Source organism: Ambystoma mexicanum, chromosome 9 (genome assembly GCF_040938575.1).
Source record: "Ambystoma mexicanum isolate Mex_15411 chromosome 9, UKY_AmexF1_1, whole genome shotgun sequence".
Classification (NCBI taxonomy): Eukaryota; Metazoa; Chordata; class Amphibia; order Caudata; family Ambystomatidae; genus Ambystoma; species Ambystoma mexicanum.
In genome coordinates, this window is record NC_090931.1 from 873,789,547 (window position 1) to 873,805,493 (window position 15,947).

General features: G+C 44.4%; 1 long non-coding RNA gene across 1 annotated transcript in view; it reads left to right on the forward strand.

Moving 5' to 3' along the window:
• Nucleotides 1–12,959, forward strand: part of LOC138488722 (uncharacterized) — a 40,307-nt gene extending 27,348 nt beyond the window's left edge. Inside the window, exon 4 of the long non-coding RNA XR_011274703.1 lies at nt 11,251–12,959. This is a non-coding gene — a long non-coding RNA (uncharacterized lncRNA). The remainder of the gene's footprint in view (nt 1–11,250) is intronic.
• Nucleotides 12,960–15,947: the final 2,988 nt, after the last annotated feature.

Genomic DNA, 15,947 nt, shown 5'->3' on the forward strand with positions numbered 1-15,947 from the left:
CATGTTTTGGATCTACTTTATCAGAAATCACGTTTAGTTCTGAAGTATAGATTACTCTAGGCGATTCCCCTTCCAATTAGTTCTTGGTTCTCTTGGAAGTTGCATTGTCTAGAGGTTTTACGACCTGTGGCTTTATACTGAATCTGTTACCCCCAAGCTCGTTGTGGGTGGTTCTCACACATGTTTATTATGCTTCTCTGACATTTCCACCAAATTGTCTAGTGGAGCATAGGCAGTAATCACTTTCTCCCCACCTGGGATGCAAATAGAGACTGTTTTTTTAATTTTTTCCAATTTTTGATATTTTTTGGAGATTGCTTTAGAAAGCAAGATAGTATTTTTTGCTGGTTTTGGCATGGATAATGCCTTAAAGAATTGTTTGGACATAGACGTATTCTTTTTTTAAGGATCTTTTAGATTTTTTGATGACTTACTTGGATTCGGTGCTTTATTAACTATAGCTTTGGATTTGGAAAACATTGTGTATGCTGTTTTTTTGTTATTGTTTATGTTAGAAGTAAGAGGACTTGCTGTATTTGACTGTGAATCAACAGTCACACAGCTAAAGTTTATTTCTGATTGGGGTAACACTGCTTCAGACATATTCGTTGATTTAGATTGTTTAGATTTTTCAAGTACTTCATAAATGTTTCCGGGAATGAAAGGTACAGCACAGAACATATCTGTATTTTCCACCGCTTTTTGCATGGTTTGAGAAGATTTTGTTTGCAACTTTTTCCCTTCATTATCATGATTTTTGTGACACATGCATTTCCTGTTTTGTAATAGCACAGACGTCTCCTTCTGCCAAAGTAATATTTGCTCCATTTGTGTGTGCTGCACTGCTATTTTACTCTCTAGTGATTCAAATAATTTTGTCATTGTTTGTAGTGCTAAATTCATCGTAGTGAACGTCACTTCCAGCACTTTCGTTATTGGATCAAATTGATCACTCTTAGCTACCTCTCCCGCCTTCTTTAGGTTATGGGGTGTTGGTGCCGTATAAGATTCAATAGAGCTGATAGAGGAGTCTGAGGTGTCTGGAAACATCACTGGAGACCTAGACAGATTGTGGTTGGATCCTTCGTTTAAATGGCTAATATTATGTGCCTCTATGTCAGTAGCCACTTGCTCTTCTCCAGTTTGTGGCACTGGCAATACTACTGGTAATACCTCATCTGACTCCCCTAAGTCACCTGCGTTTATCAGCATTACACTGTCCGACGGTGAGGGATGCACAACTGCAGCTGGTTCTTTTATTGAGGCAGCTGCCAGATTACCTATTTCCGTAATACTTGGAACAGTCGCCTTTGTTAGTATTGAGTGGGGCGCTGTTATTACAGTAGACTTACACATCGCCATTGCCGCATTTGGATGTGACTTCTGTGCTATTGGGGACTCTTTACAGTATTTACGAATGTCCGCCATAACCTCAATCTTAGAAAGAGGCTTCTTTATCTTTGGCGTACATTTTTTATTAGGCGTGGAACTCGATGCCTTGAACAGGGGTCTTTGGCTAGTACGAGCTAGAGAACATGAATTTAATAAATTATTCTGAAGAATATTTGTGGGTGGCATGCATGTTTTGAGCGTCGGAAGTACATGTTGCATTGTACTGCTAACCTTTACAATAAACACAAATCAGAATGATTGCAAAAAGAAAAAAAGTTTTAAAAAAAAGAAGAAAAAAAAATACAACTATAGGAAAAATCTAATTCAAGGTTGAAGGAACACAAAAAATAATAAGTAAATCAAACAAAGAACCTCAGTAGCCCTCCAGCAGCCCAAGACAGCCACAGACTACCCTTATACAGTAACACTTTCTCAAAAAATTTCTGTATGCAACAATTAGATTAGTGATAAACAGAGAATAGCATATAAAGTAGTCAATAGGGTAGTAAACACTAATATATAAAATATTGCACTGAAACTAAATACAGCATCAGCAAATCTAAAACTGCCCCGTAAGCACTCTTATGATCAGAGATACCAATTTGAAATGGATCTCTGCGTGTAAAAATAGCAAATTGTGATGGCAAATATAGTCTAAAATAAATTGATATTCAAAATGTCCTTGCAACAGAGCATAATCAAGTTAAAATGACTCCATTCTTCCATAGAGGTTATTACAGCACTCAGTCACAGGTTAGGGAACGCCTGACAGCTTATGGAGCTGGCAGAGTCCGACTCTCCACCCCTAACCCTTGTAATGCTGGTATAGAGGTATATACAACTCTCGAACCCAGACCAGTTTACTCACAGGTCACAGCCAAACAGCATAACAGCGTCTCCAGCCCTTACTGCCTCCAGGGCTTAACGCCGCAAGGGTGGCTGTGCAGTTCTTTTCACTGGGTGCGTGACACGTGATGCGTCACGTGACAAAGTGAAGCTCCGCCCCTTGAGGAAGCGAGCGGCCAGCAGCAAGAGGAAAGCTTGCAGTGCTGCGAGTACGTGTAGTAGGCTTAAGTTAAAAAAAAGCAGTTTCCAGCCAGCAATAGATACACCGCCCGGGCGGCTGTGCAGTTCTTTTCACTGGGTGCGTGACACGTGATGCGTCACGTGACAAAGTGAAGCTCTGCCCCTTGAGGAAGCGAGCGAGCGGCCAGCAGCAAGAGGAAAGCTTGCAGTGCTGCGAGTACGTGTAGTAGGCTTAAGTTAAAAAAAAGCAGTTTCCAGCCAGCAATGGATACACCGCCCGGGCGGCTGTGCAGTTCTTTTCACTGGGTGCGTGACACGTGATGCGTCACGTGACAAAGTGAAGCTCCGCCCCTTGAGGAAGCGAGCGGCCAGCAGCAAGAGGAAAGCTTGCAGTGCTGCGGGCACGTGTAGTAGGCTTAAGTTCCAAAAAAGCAGTTTCCAGCCAGCAATAGATAGTTGTGTTTATCATAGGGCTGATTTATTAGTTCTAGATCCCTCATGCCAATCTCTTTTGACCAGCGAAGAGCTCTTGTTGATAGTAAATGTGATTGTCTCCTTACGCCTTCTGCAGTATACAGATGTATATTAAGGTCTCCACAGATGATAAAACTGATTTTGGGGAATTTTACGGCGGTTCTGTCGATTGTCAGAAAGAAAGGGGAACATTTAAATTGAGGCTGATCAAGGAATATGCCTACTCTTGAAGAAGAATGAGGCAGAAGATGAGAGCCCTGGTAAACGTTATTAAACCTCCACCTCACCCTGGATAATCCCAGTTTTCCATCTGCATTTAGCCCGGCGGACCCAAAGTAGACTGCAACTGACATCAATGCTGTCAGGGATTTATATAATGATCCACAAATTAAGCCACTCAGGAGATTAGCTGGTCCGGATTGAGGTCGGAGTTTACCATTCTATAGGGATTTGCAACAGCGCAGCTTTCTACAAGAAAGCGTGGTGAAAATTGACGCTTCCCCGGGACTTCCTGCATATGCATCCGAGGTAGATAACTGTGGTAATAACTCGCACGGCTATCAGATCTTGGCAGATCCGAGGCAGTGGACAGGTCAGAACTTCAAGAGGTATTACGTTCATCAGGATCCAGTGTAGTGCCGAGGGATGGTGGAAATTGTGAAAATTGTGAAATTGTGTATCAACTCTCATTCCATACCATTGAGCGCCACTTAAGGCAGATCCAATTCTTTTCAATATATCTGCCATGTGGTTCCCCTGGAGAGCATCTCAGTAATGCTCCCAGGAGCCGAAATTGTTTACTTGAGACGTGAAGCTAAAAAAGGCACCTGGGGGCATATTTTCACAAAGGGCCTCAAAATTAGGCAAAAAGCTGAGCGTGGCTGAATATTAATTTTTGGTATCAGGGATTAATAGCTTTGATACAAAGTACCCGGATGCTGATATGGGAAAACAGGGAAGAAACAGCTGTCTTGGGAAGGGCTTTGGTAACCCGTAGCCTCATGACAGCTGGATAGAAAGAAGCAGAGAGCCGGTGGGACGGAAGGAGTCAAGATGAACCCTCGCATCAGAATAAGAGAAAGTGCTTCACTATAGAAATCTTTTAGGGGACACATTCTCCAAAATAAGGGGAACCCCATCATCAAATGTTTAACAAGACAAGGATTAGTGGCAGTAGAACGGATATGGGTTCCCTTTGCTGTCTGTTCGCCAAACCCCCGCTGCCTGTTTTTGTGCTGTAGGTTTTATAGGGCACCAAGGACTTAGCTCTGTTTATATCTTTCTTTTATTGATGGAATTATTGTATATAAATGTTCAATTCACGAACAAAAAACATTTTAAAAGTGTCACTATTTTAAAAAATGTGATATCGATTAATTTATACTCAATTTAGACATAAAGAAATGACATACATTTGAAATGATTTACTTTCTTAACATAATATAAACTCGCTCACAATATAAACTATGTGAAACAGATGAACTAAGAACAAATGAAATCCCAAACTACATATGAAAATGGCTCTACCTTTTTTGTTCACAAGAGAAATTATTGATTAACTGGTAGAGATGTCCCCGGGCACATGTGCCCAAAATCCAAAGTTATGCTACTCGGTGAGGCCCCATGTTGGCATGCACTCCCACTTATCACATAATTAGTCTATTTGAACCTGCATCCTCTCACTCCGCTCTTCGCCATTGCATTTTCACTCTGGGAAATGTATTATCGTTTGACTCGCGTAGCAAGAGCTGTGTGCTAACTTGCACAGAGAGGGGCATGCTCCCCACAAGGAGGGAACCCCACAACACTGTGAACAGGCTTATAGAGAGTTCTACTGCCTCCATAAACTTCCACCAAGAGAACTCTAGAGCCCTTATAGACTCTCACATAGGGAGATTCACTGACCCGGTAGACTCTAGAAATCTAGTGCATCCATTGGCTTCCACACAGAAAGCTGCATTGCTGCCACAAACTCCCACAAAGAGATCTCTACTCCTCCCATAAACTCCCTTTAAGAGAACGCTAGTGCCTCCATAGACTTCAAGAGAGGAAACTTCACCGGCTCAATAGACTCCCATGGAAAGAGCTCACCTGCTATTCAAGTGCCCCCGTAAACTTCCATGAGTAAGCTTCATTGCTTGCATGGGCTCCCGCTTAGACTCCCATTGAGAGAGCTCTACTGCTCCCACCAACTCCCTTTAAGAGAAACCTAGTGCCTCCATAGGCATCCATGGAAAAAGCATCTGTGCTCACAGACACTCCTATTGAGAGAGCTCTACTGCTCCCATGATCTCGCTTTAAGAGAACCCTAGTGCCCCCATAGACATCAAGGGGGAAAGCATCACTGCCTCCAGAGACTCGCAATGAGAGAGCTCTACTGATCCCATTAACTCACTTTACGAGAACGCTAGTGTCCCCATAGACTTCAAGAGAGGAAACTTCACCGGCTCAATAGACACCCATGCAGAGAGCTCTCCTGCTATTCAAGTGCCCCCGTAGACTTCCATGGACTAAGCTTCATTGCTTCCATGGGCTCCCACTTAGGGAGTACTACTGATCCCATAAATTCCCTTTAAGGGAACCCTAGTGCCCCCATAGACTTCATGCAGCATGCATCACTGCCCCCAGAGACTCCCACTGAGAGAACTCTACTGCTCCCACCGACTCCTTAAGAGTACTCTAGTACCCCATAGACTTCCATGGAGCAAGTGTCACTGCCTCCAGAGACTCGCAATTAGAGAGCTCTACTGCTCCCACCGACTCCTTAAGAGTACCCGAGTGCCCCACAGATTTCCATTCCCCCAAATATGTGTATTAAGATGCTAAGAGGAAACTCTGCTACTCTATAGAAATTGAACAAGAGAGATGTATTGCCCACACAGGCTCCCATGGAGAGAACTCTAGTACCCCATAGACTCGACTTTCATGAGCATTCTCACCCCTGCCCCGGTTCATCGCCCTCTTTAACTGCATCGAGACAGAGTTCCGTTACCGCCTTGGAAGTTCTGCGTTCTCTTATTTATTAAAGGTGTCAATTGGGACTTTAAAAACATATATTTTTGTACTAATTTTCCAGCATTCGGGAGGAATCACCAGGGGACTTTACCAACTTGGCCTGTATACCTTTAAAACAAGTACTGTGAAAAGCTCCAGCTTCTAGCTTGTGCCTTGCTCCCAATGAGAGTTACAGGTGAGGTGTTTGCATTATTGTTAATTGTGTCAGCCGAGTCCCCGGCCCGAGGGCACCGGAGCGGGTCGATATGAAATGCCATAGCTCAGAAGTGCACATGCATAAGCTGTGAGCCTGCTGCAACCCGTGCCCGCTTTGCATTAAACGGCATGCAGTTGCCCGGGGTTGTATATCGATTGGCTGCAAGTTGTGCCCGACGTGCTTCCTACCTTGGCTCGGTGGCAGTCGGCGGCTGGCGCAATCACTAGCATGTCCAAGTCTGTGCTGGTCCACCTCGCACATCACCCACCCACGTCACATACCTGATTAGCCCGAGTCTGGCACTCAAACGCACTTCCTTTGGTGGAGCAAAACACGGCGGGAGAGGGCCAGGAGCGTCTGCGGGCACTCCTCTAGGAGGAGCTGGTGTCCGGACCGTCCAAGGCTGGCAACAGGCAAGGAGGGGTGGGAGGGATTAGCTAGGAGGCACCTGCTGCGAATGGCAGAGTAGAGGGAGGGGTGTTGTCACAGCCACGGTGAAATCAGATAAGAGAGACTTGCCTGCAAGGAAACCGGGAAGATATTGAAAGTCCTGGCAGTCTGGTGCAATGCCATTCTTATGTCAGGCATTGACTCTGCCCAGCCCATTGCTGTCTTTTTACAGGCATGAGTCTGGTTTTCGACTGGCCCTACCTCCATTCCAGAGGAAAGCTTGTGACAACCCTACCTTGCCCGAGCAGTACCCCGATTGACATGTGATGTGACTGACCGACTTTTCTCCAGCCCTACTTAACATTAAGACATTTTGACACGTGACAATCACCCCCTGGCAGCGGGTCTCGTGTATGGTGGATTCTTTCGTAGACATCACACGGCACTGTCCCGATCAAGTATCTTAAACACCTGAGAGGGCCCCCCTGGTGTATGACTTCTCAGCACACTCTCTGTGTCTACTGTTTACGTATGTGGAACGGGTGTGAACGGCAGAATTACTGGCTGGCAATCTGTGTCAGGAGAGCGCAGCTCCGCTCTTTATTCGCCCCCAGTAGCAAGGTTTATAAAGGGGTTAAACAGCTCCTGCGGTGCCCGTCCTTGAATTGCTAGTAAGTCCTTCACCTCAGTTTATCACCCTATTGTCAGTGTTGGCAGCAAAGAGAGATGATGATCACGGTGGAAGTCGTGGCGGCACGCAGGGGCGGAGCCAGTGCCAGCCACCCATTTTTTGGGGGGCCTGGGCTGGATGGCAGTTTTGAAAGCTGGTAGTGAGTGTGGCCATTAAACCTATTGCGCTGTTGATCCCCACCCGATGCCAGGAGGCTGAATAGATATTACGTCTTCCTTTGGCCTGCATGCATCTTTCGCCCCAACTCACCAGGGGAGTAGTCAGGACTGTGCAACAACCGGGGCACGGAGCTAATGTAGTGGGGCTCACTCTAAGGGGAGCCCGAAGAGGGAACTGGGCTTGTTCTGCCCCGGCCAAATCCATAGGAGCTACCAAGCGTAGCGAGAGAGCATATAGACCAAGGCGGGTTGAGAGGGACCCCCCATCCTTCGAGAAAAATATATAAATAAGGTGTTGAAATGGTGAATTTTACAGTACACCTTTTATGTTACATTAGGTTAAAAGCCACACAGTTTGCAATCAGTTTTGCAGCGTAAGACATGAAAAAGTCAATTAATTAGATGCCAAGTCATCAACAAGCCTCAAGCCCAGGTACCACATCTCTACGCTTTTATGAACACGAGGCATTCGCCTTGTTATTGGGTGGCACCATTTACCAAGTTTCTCTGTGTATTGTGGATTGCTTCTGAAAAGTAGTTGCATCTGAGAGCTATGCTCCTTTATAAAGATCTCCAATTTTTCAGTTTACCCGATTCCTTTTGTAGCACAAGATGGCTGGGAGATGGCACACTGGGGCCAGGGGGTGTATTTTTCTCGATCTATGAGATTCTATGTGTGCCTTAGAGGTATAGGTCCTTTGCATGTCTGTGGAGCTAGCAGTCTTTGAGGACACTAAGGGCCAGATTTATAAAAACAAATTAACATGGAGAAGTCCCATTGAAAACGTGTGTGTAAGTCAGGCAGTAAGGGTACTGCTTGGCCTATATAGTAATAATTTCAGGCGCGTCTGTACACCCTTGTCACCCAGAGATGTGTAAGCAGAGTGGGTAACATTGCAAGTTAGATTCTTAATTTATAAATAAATAAATGAATTTCAATAATCCATGCCTGGTTTCTTTTACATGTGTTACTTTAAATTGTATTTGTACTGCGCCATTCAGCACTATAGTTGTTTATGTCCCTCAGTGGGGCATGGGGTGTGTTAAGTTTAGCTTGTCTGCTGAAATGTAGCTGGCTCTAAGACACCATAGGCAGTTGGATTGGTACAATGTTACTGATCACTGTGGTTCATTGTTCTGCCAATTACCTGTGGCATTCTGTTGGTAAAATTGATTATCAGACACAGTCCACTGTACACATTGATTTAATGATGTTAGGAACATCAATAATTCTTGTTTGGTGTCTGTCCTCACAAATGACTCCCTGTCTGCCAAGGCCTCTGGGTCTCTCTTGACAGGAATAATGACTGCTGTAGCGCTGGGGATCTCCTGTTGATAGACGGTCACGTCAAGAGACATCATTTCACTCCAGAATGCTGCAAATGCTAGCTGTGTGGGCTGCATTGAAACTACTGTTAAGGCCCCTCCTAATGTTGAGACAATGTTTTTTGTTTCTAGCTATTGTAATATGTTGCAGACCTGCACACCTCTCTAATTCCTGTGCGATTGGCCTTGCAGGTTATATGTGCCCCAGGGTCATGTCTTTTTTAATGTTATCATTAAAGTCTTTGCGGTCAAGCTATCGTATTAGCCCTTGAAGGCATGGGTGGACTGAGAACCAAAAGAAGCCCTGGAAATAATGTTCAAAGTGGCCCCACCCTTTAACTATGAGAGCATTTGGTTATCACGCAAAAAAGGCCCAGGGTGCAGAGGCCTATAGGGAAATCTCCAACGTTCCCTATAGGCCATTCCACCCCTGCTCTTAACTGCCCAATTGGTGCCCAGAGCACTTCATTTGTCAGGGTATTTTAGGGCTAAACGGCTCTTCCCTGGGTTTCATCTTTGAGATTTTTGAATGCTTATATCCCCCTCGCCAAGGCAATGGGGAGAATTTCAGGAAGGGTTTTCATGGTAGGACTTTTGACCCAGCCACAATAGTGGGTCATGCTGGCATTTTGTACAGAGGAATCTGTCACATCATATGACGTATTACGAACTGTACTGCCATCTATTTCATGCGATTTCGCCATCATGGGTTTTCCCTTCTATGTTGATTTTTATACTTACATATAAGTAACACATTTCTTCCCCTTTTGGTTGAAGGAGAGGTTTTCTTGCCATCATAACTGGTACTGCAGGGCAGTTTCTGTTTGTAATTATGAAGGTTATTCCTTTGGAAGTCAGATATGAAATGTGTCAGCACAAATGGTTTTATTTGTCTCTCTTTGGTCCTCTAGATCAGAGTCTAGGACCTTGCTACATCCTAACTTGTCTAGGTGCAGTGGGACAAGGAGGATTGAGTGATGAGGTAATGGCCTGATTACTTGCTGGAAATCTTTGATACTCTGAGACCATTTCTTTCTCTTCCTAGTTCTTTTCCCTGACCCCCTCTTGGTGCACTGCAAGACTTCGAACTTGAGTTGCAAGGTACAGGAAATAAAGGGGGAAGATCAAAATTATGGACCCACATCACAGGGGACGAAACTATACAATCAAAGGGGGTCATTACGAGTATGGAGGTAGCCATGGTGCTATTAGCTCCATGGCTACCCCCATACCGCATACCGGGTCTGGGTTCCTTGAATGAGGAATTACCTTCCAACCTTGGAGGACCCGGTAATTCCTCATTCAAAATACCCATCCCCATTCCCATTTGAGCCCCCATAGGGCTCAATGGGAATGGCGAAGGAGCTAACAATGGCGAAGGAGCTAACAACGGGCCCGTTAATAACGGGCCCGTTGTTAGCTCCCTGGTCCTTTAGCCTGGCAAAACCAGCCACCCTTAGCGTGACCCGCTAAAGGACCTCGTAATGCGGTGGTAAAGGGTTAACGGCACCGGCATCATTACCTGCGCCGTTAACCCCTTAACGTCAACCTCGTAATGAGGCCCAATGAGACTATAGATGTTCCTTGTTACCAGAGTTCTGTCTTGGCGATGTCTTGGGGTGGGACCCCTCATTTGTTAGAACTAGGACAAGGAAGATATGAACATTCCCAGTAAGTAATGAGGTCATCTTTGAACATCTTATAAGGAATTTAGCTCCCTTGGTATCCCAGCCAGCTTATGATACAAAGGGAGACTTTCGGTTGAATGTGGGTTGGTATGACATTGCCTGTCATTGCCTGTCATAGTGCAAAAAAAGAGATTGTGGTTTGATTTGACAACCCACAGGGGTGTGACAGAGTCCTCCTACGAGCATTAAGGACACATTATAAAGAGTTAATTGGGTGGAAAAGAGAGAATTTGGACGTGAGCAATGGGACAAGCAATATGGCGCCCTGCAATCCAGGGATGCTGGTTCTTTTTGGAAACTGATTAGTGAGAAGAACCTGACTCAGGCTAGTGAGCCGTCATGTAATATCGGCGAGAGGGGATGGCGCACCCATTTTTCTAATCTCTATCAAAATGAAATTGAACAGCCTGCATCTCAATAGTTTAGAAACCACTCACTCCAGCTCCCTTTGTCTTCACTATTGGGGAGGTGGAGGTTGCCCTTAGCAATCTGAAAAACCATAAAGCAACCACCCTGATTTGAACCCAGTCAACCTTTTTAAGGATGAGGTTGGGATATGGGCCCCAGTTCTGTGTAAGTTTGATGCTACTTGCGCAGTGGTGAGATTCCAGCCTCTTGGCGTAGAGCAACAATAGTACCCATTTATAAGAAAGGTGGCAGAGATTCCCCAGGGAATTATCGCCCATCTCGCTTTCGTGTGGAGTCAGTAAGCTTTTTGGTAAATTAATACTTAAAACTCCTTCCAGGAATGGGCAGACCGTGAAAATGTAATCACTTATCTTCAGGCGCGGTTCAGGTCAAACAGGGGTAAGATAGAGCACTGCTTTATCCTGTTTTTGATCATCGCTAAATACACCTTATTAATGAAAATGTATCTTCATGCTGTCTTTTTAGATCTGAAACCGCTTTTGATACCGTTTCAAGAGAGCAATTGTGGAACATCCTGTTGAAGCGAAATGCCCCGTCTGACCTGGATGCTATCTTACATTCACTATACTCCGCCAATGCTGCTACTGTTTGATGTGGGGCTAGGGGTGAACAGACACATGACTTTGGGGTCAATATTGAAATAAGGCATGGCTGTACCCTGGCCCCCTTTCTATTCAATTGTTATATACAAGAAATGATCGATGAATTGATGCGTGGGTGTTAGGACAGCCCCAGGATAGACACAGATAAATATCCCGCTCTCTGCTCTGATGTGGTCCTCCTGGCTACAACACCCCAGGGCCTCAAGTGTGCTTTGGCCATTTTTTAAAACACATGCTCTGAATTACACCTTTCACTAAATACGTCAAAATGTAAAGTCATGGTCTTCAGACCGCAGCACGCAAAAAGCAGAATATTAAGATTGCGTGCTTGTGGTGACAGTATTGAACAAGTCACACATTTTGACTACCTTGGAGTGCGGTTTGAGGAATCTGTAAGCTGGGAACCACAGGTTAAAATATCACTACTATCTCTCAACAAATACTGTGGTGTAATCTCATCTTTCTTTATGAAACATAGTAGGGGGGCAATTTCCCCTGCCCTGGAACTTTATAGATAAACAAGCAGTCCCAGCAGCTATGTATGGCTCAGAATTATGGGGACATACCAACACCCGTGATCTATGTCTACTCGAAAATAGATTTCTAAAGAAATTGCTACTCCTACCTGTGTCAGCACCATCAGTCCTGGTCCATCTTGAACTAGATAACAACAGGGTCACAGATTGGATTTTGTACAGACCTGTTATGTTCTGGGCCAGGATCTGGAATGGGGAAGGGTTGGAAATACACAGGAATGCGTTGTCACATGTAATGAGCCATGAAGGGGGGGGAAAGCCTAAAGTGGTTAGCACCTGTGAAGGACTGTCTCCTAGAATTGGGTTTGGCTGAGCTATGGATTAAACCCCAGGTACCATTGGTATGGCATTTGATTGACTTAAGAAACAAGGTTAAAAAACGCATGTATGATAAACTTAGAATCGATGCACCAAAATTGAAGTTTGGTGTGGAATACCCTGATACTATAGTAGAACTGGGGTTCAGGGCTTACCTTGACTTCAACCTTGTGCCCTTTGAGAAATCCCTCTACAGCCGCTTTAGGCTTGGATCCCTACGGTAGCCTGTCTAACTAAGAGGTGGCAGGGGTCCCAATCAGAGCTGGGCCCAATGTGTGGTTCTGGATCAGAAAATATGCTGCATTTTTTATTACTATGTAAAAAAAATGACCTTTTGAGACCCATGTACCTGCAACGTATTCTGAACAGTGCAGGAATTTGTCAAGTAATGCCAGCTGTGCGATTTTTAAGAGAATCTCCTCCCATATGTGGTATCCGGCACTGTACGTTTTATTCATAGGGCATGGTTGCTGAGAGACGGGACCATCAAGTTTGGCCCTGACAACATGGATATTGGTGAGTAAGAGTCGGTGGCTGCAAGTATCGCTCTCCCCGACAATTACTGCACTTTATCCTGTCAGGAATACAGCCGTATACCAACCCATTACAGCAGGGATTCTAACCCTGAAGTCCAGCGTTTACACTCCCGTGTACGGTAATTTTCTGCTCTATTCCCCCGTATGTCATAAATATAATATATTGTATGGATCCTTTTATCAACTGCTAATACTTTTATACTAGTATTTTTTTCTGTATGAACTGTATTTTTAGAACTTGAACGTAAAAATGCCGAATAAAAGTCTATTTTGGCTGACTGACGGTAATCAGGTCAATAAGATCCATCAGTAGTTCAAATGATAGTACATCCATCCGGGAGTGCTTCAAGTTGTAGCAGCTTAATATTGTTATTTCCCAGACTACTCTACGATTTCTTCCCAAGAAATGGGCAAAGATTTGCCATATTTCATTTTTTGTCTACACATTTGATTTGTGTAAATCATGGTCACAAGCCCCATGCTGTGTACTGCCGTAACCAGATCAGGGTCACAGCAAGTGGATGAGGAAGGTGCCATGATGGGTACCACAGCTGGTGAACTGGAAATATCCATACCATTACTATTAAATGTAGTAAAAAAGCTCCTAAAACCTGTTCAAATAGCTCTTCATCTACCATTGACGAACTCCATGTGCAGAGACATTCTCTGAGAACTACAAATAACGAAAAGAATGGCATTTTTCGGCAGGTGCCTCCAGCATATCGCTAGTAGGAGTAATAGTAGTAGAAGAGCAAAGCATGCTATCATTTAGGGAGACTTCCCAGACTTCCCAGAGCCATGGGGAATGAATTCCATAGCTTTGCAGTAAGAGCTGCAAAGCTATGGAAATTCACTTCCCATGACTCTGAGATTAGAGAAAAACACATTGGCATTTCGCAGAACCTTGAAGACCCTGCTCTTTAAGTAATCTGGAGTTAGGCAGTGCTCTCCTCTTGAACCCAGTTGTCCTGTCTGCCTTTCATGTTCGTCTCTGTCTAAATGTTGCACCTTGATTCCTGCGGGCTGCAGCGCATTACAAATAAATAAAAACATTTAAATAATAAAACTTCCCAAAATCTGCATTGAGAGAGGCTTCAAAGATGGTAGCAGAAGAGACAAAGGACATCATTAGGCGTAGGGACCAAACAAAGTAAGGTTGGTTAAAATCACCAGCTGCACAGTGTACTAACTGGCCCACCAAACTGGTCCACACTAGGTTTGGAAGCCAGCTCATTGAGTAGTACCTTAAAGGTCAGTCCAAGCCTGCATAAACTGTATTGTCGATTTTGGGCCTATCTGTTTGTACATCCTCCACACTTAATGAGCTACCAGATAAGGGGCACTTTAAGGAATTGAGGAGTTGAGGACATGAGATAGGTATAGTGGTGAGCAAGTTGAGGGCATGGGAGAGGCCTAAAACACTTCAAAGTTCAAGACAGCTAATTGTTTAGAACCAAGTATCTAATGTTGACACTTTTGGATACTCAGCGACATGATGCACAACCGCAGGGTCACTTTCCTATAATTGGCACTCGTACATATTTATTATTATTATTATAATTATTATTATTATTATTATTATTATTATTATTATTATTATTATTATATTTTTGTACTGCAAGCTTAGTTCCGGTGCAGCAGAACAAAACCTTGGTAGTGAGAATTCAACAAGCTATCAAGCAAACATTGGTGGTAATTATCATAGTACAAAATACAGATGGGGCGTGCACAAGATAGGCAGAATCTAGGTTACACCAATGTGTTACTGTAAGAGCCAGCTCCTCAGTTCTTTCCTACACTGAAGGAGAGTTGGAGCAGTGAGGCTTGCCACTATGATCGGGTTCCTGAGGACTGGAGGTTGGCATGGAAGGACTGTTTCCTAGTTTTCTCCTTGCGAGACAGTCTAGTTTCGAGCCTGGTTTTACTATGTGATGGCTGTGGGCTGGCCAATGTTTTTAGTTTTGTTGTCAGGTAGGCCATCATACTGACAGTGGTTCCTTACAGGTGATGGGCACGATTTTGAACAAGATCCTAGCTGGGTTGGCAAGACAGTGTAATTCGCACAGGGTGGGGTGATGTGGTTACATTTCCCAGAGCCAGTGATGAAGCAAGCTGCAGTGAGGTGGCCACTTTGAGGGGGCCCAAGTGAACAGTGAGGTGCCCTGTGAGGCGGTGGATACCCCAGTCAATATGCAAGATCACCAGGACCTCATAAGCTAGGTTGACATGCAACCAACCTATCACTAATACCACCCCTCTATCCGCTTTTCCCTCTCCTCTAACCCCTACTCTTTTGAACTCCCTTCCTCATTATACGGTCAGGATACCCTGGTCGAGGGCACAATATGACAATCCAGACAAGCCTTGACACTGGTGACTTGGTGCAATGCAACAGCCTTTTGACATAGCATATCATCTTAAAACCCCAAAGAGAAATGCTTGACTGTATTTTATAAACCTAGTGGTTTAAGTGGAAAAACCGAAACTGTAAGCAATTGGGCAATCCTAGTCTCCTGACATTTAGAGGTGTCCAACTGATTGTTGTTATTATTATTATTAGGGTATTTATTGAGTGAGACCCATCTTTCGGAAGCACCAGAGTGCTTTACAAGTCATAGGGGGAAAAACACATTGAGGAAAGCAGAGATAATGGCAGTGGTGAGATAACAACAGGGGATGGTGGGCAATTTGGCAGAAAGGGTCTTCAAGCAACCAGGGGAGGAAACAGAGGGGGGCAGTGGTAGATCACATGGCCAACTCTCACAAAATTCCCTAAACTGACCCGAATGTCATATTTCTATTATTTCTGCAGTATTCAGTGTGGCCACCCTTTTCAAATATGGGAGAGGATGGATGTGATAGAACGCCATCTTCCTGTCAATCAATAAAGCTTATGTGCATACACAAGGACGAGCTGGGTACCACTGTGACTGCAGGACAGGGCACAGCAAAGGCTCTTTCTGTGAGGAGTACATTGTGTCAATTAAATATGTTATGGTATGTTAAGTTGTCTTATACCGTGCACCATTAGCATTGGCATGGTCTCCAGGCACTCACGTGGTTCTGTAACAAAGTGAGTTGGGTAGATTAGTGGGGGCAGAGGTAGTTGATAGAGGTTGCCCTTTTCTGTTGGTGCTTGTAGAACCAGAAGCAACAGGCGTATGGTGCAA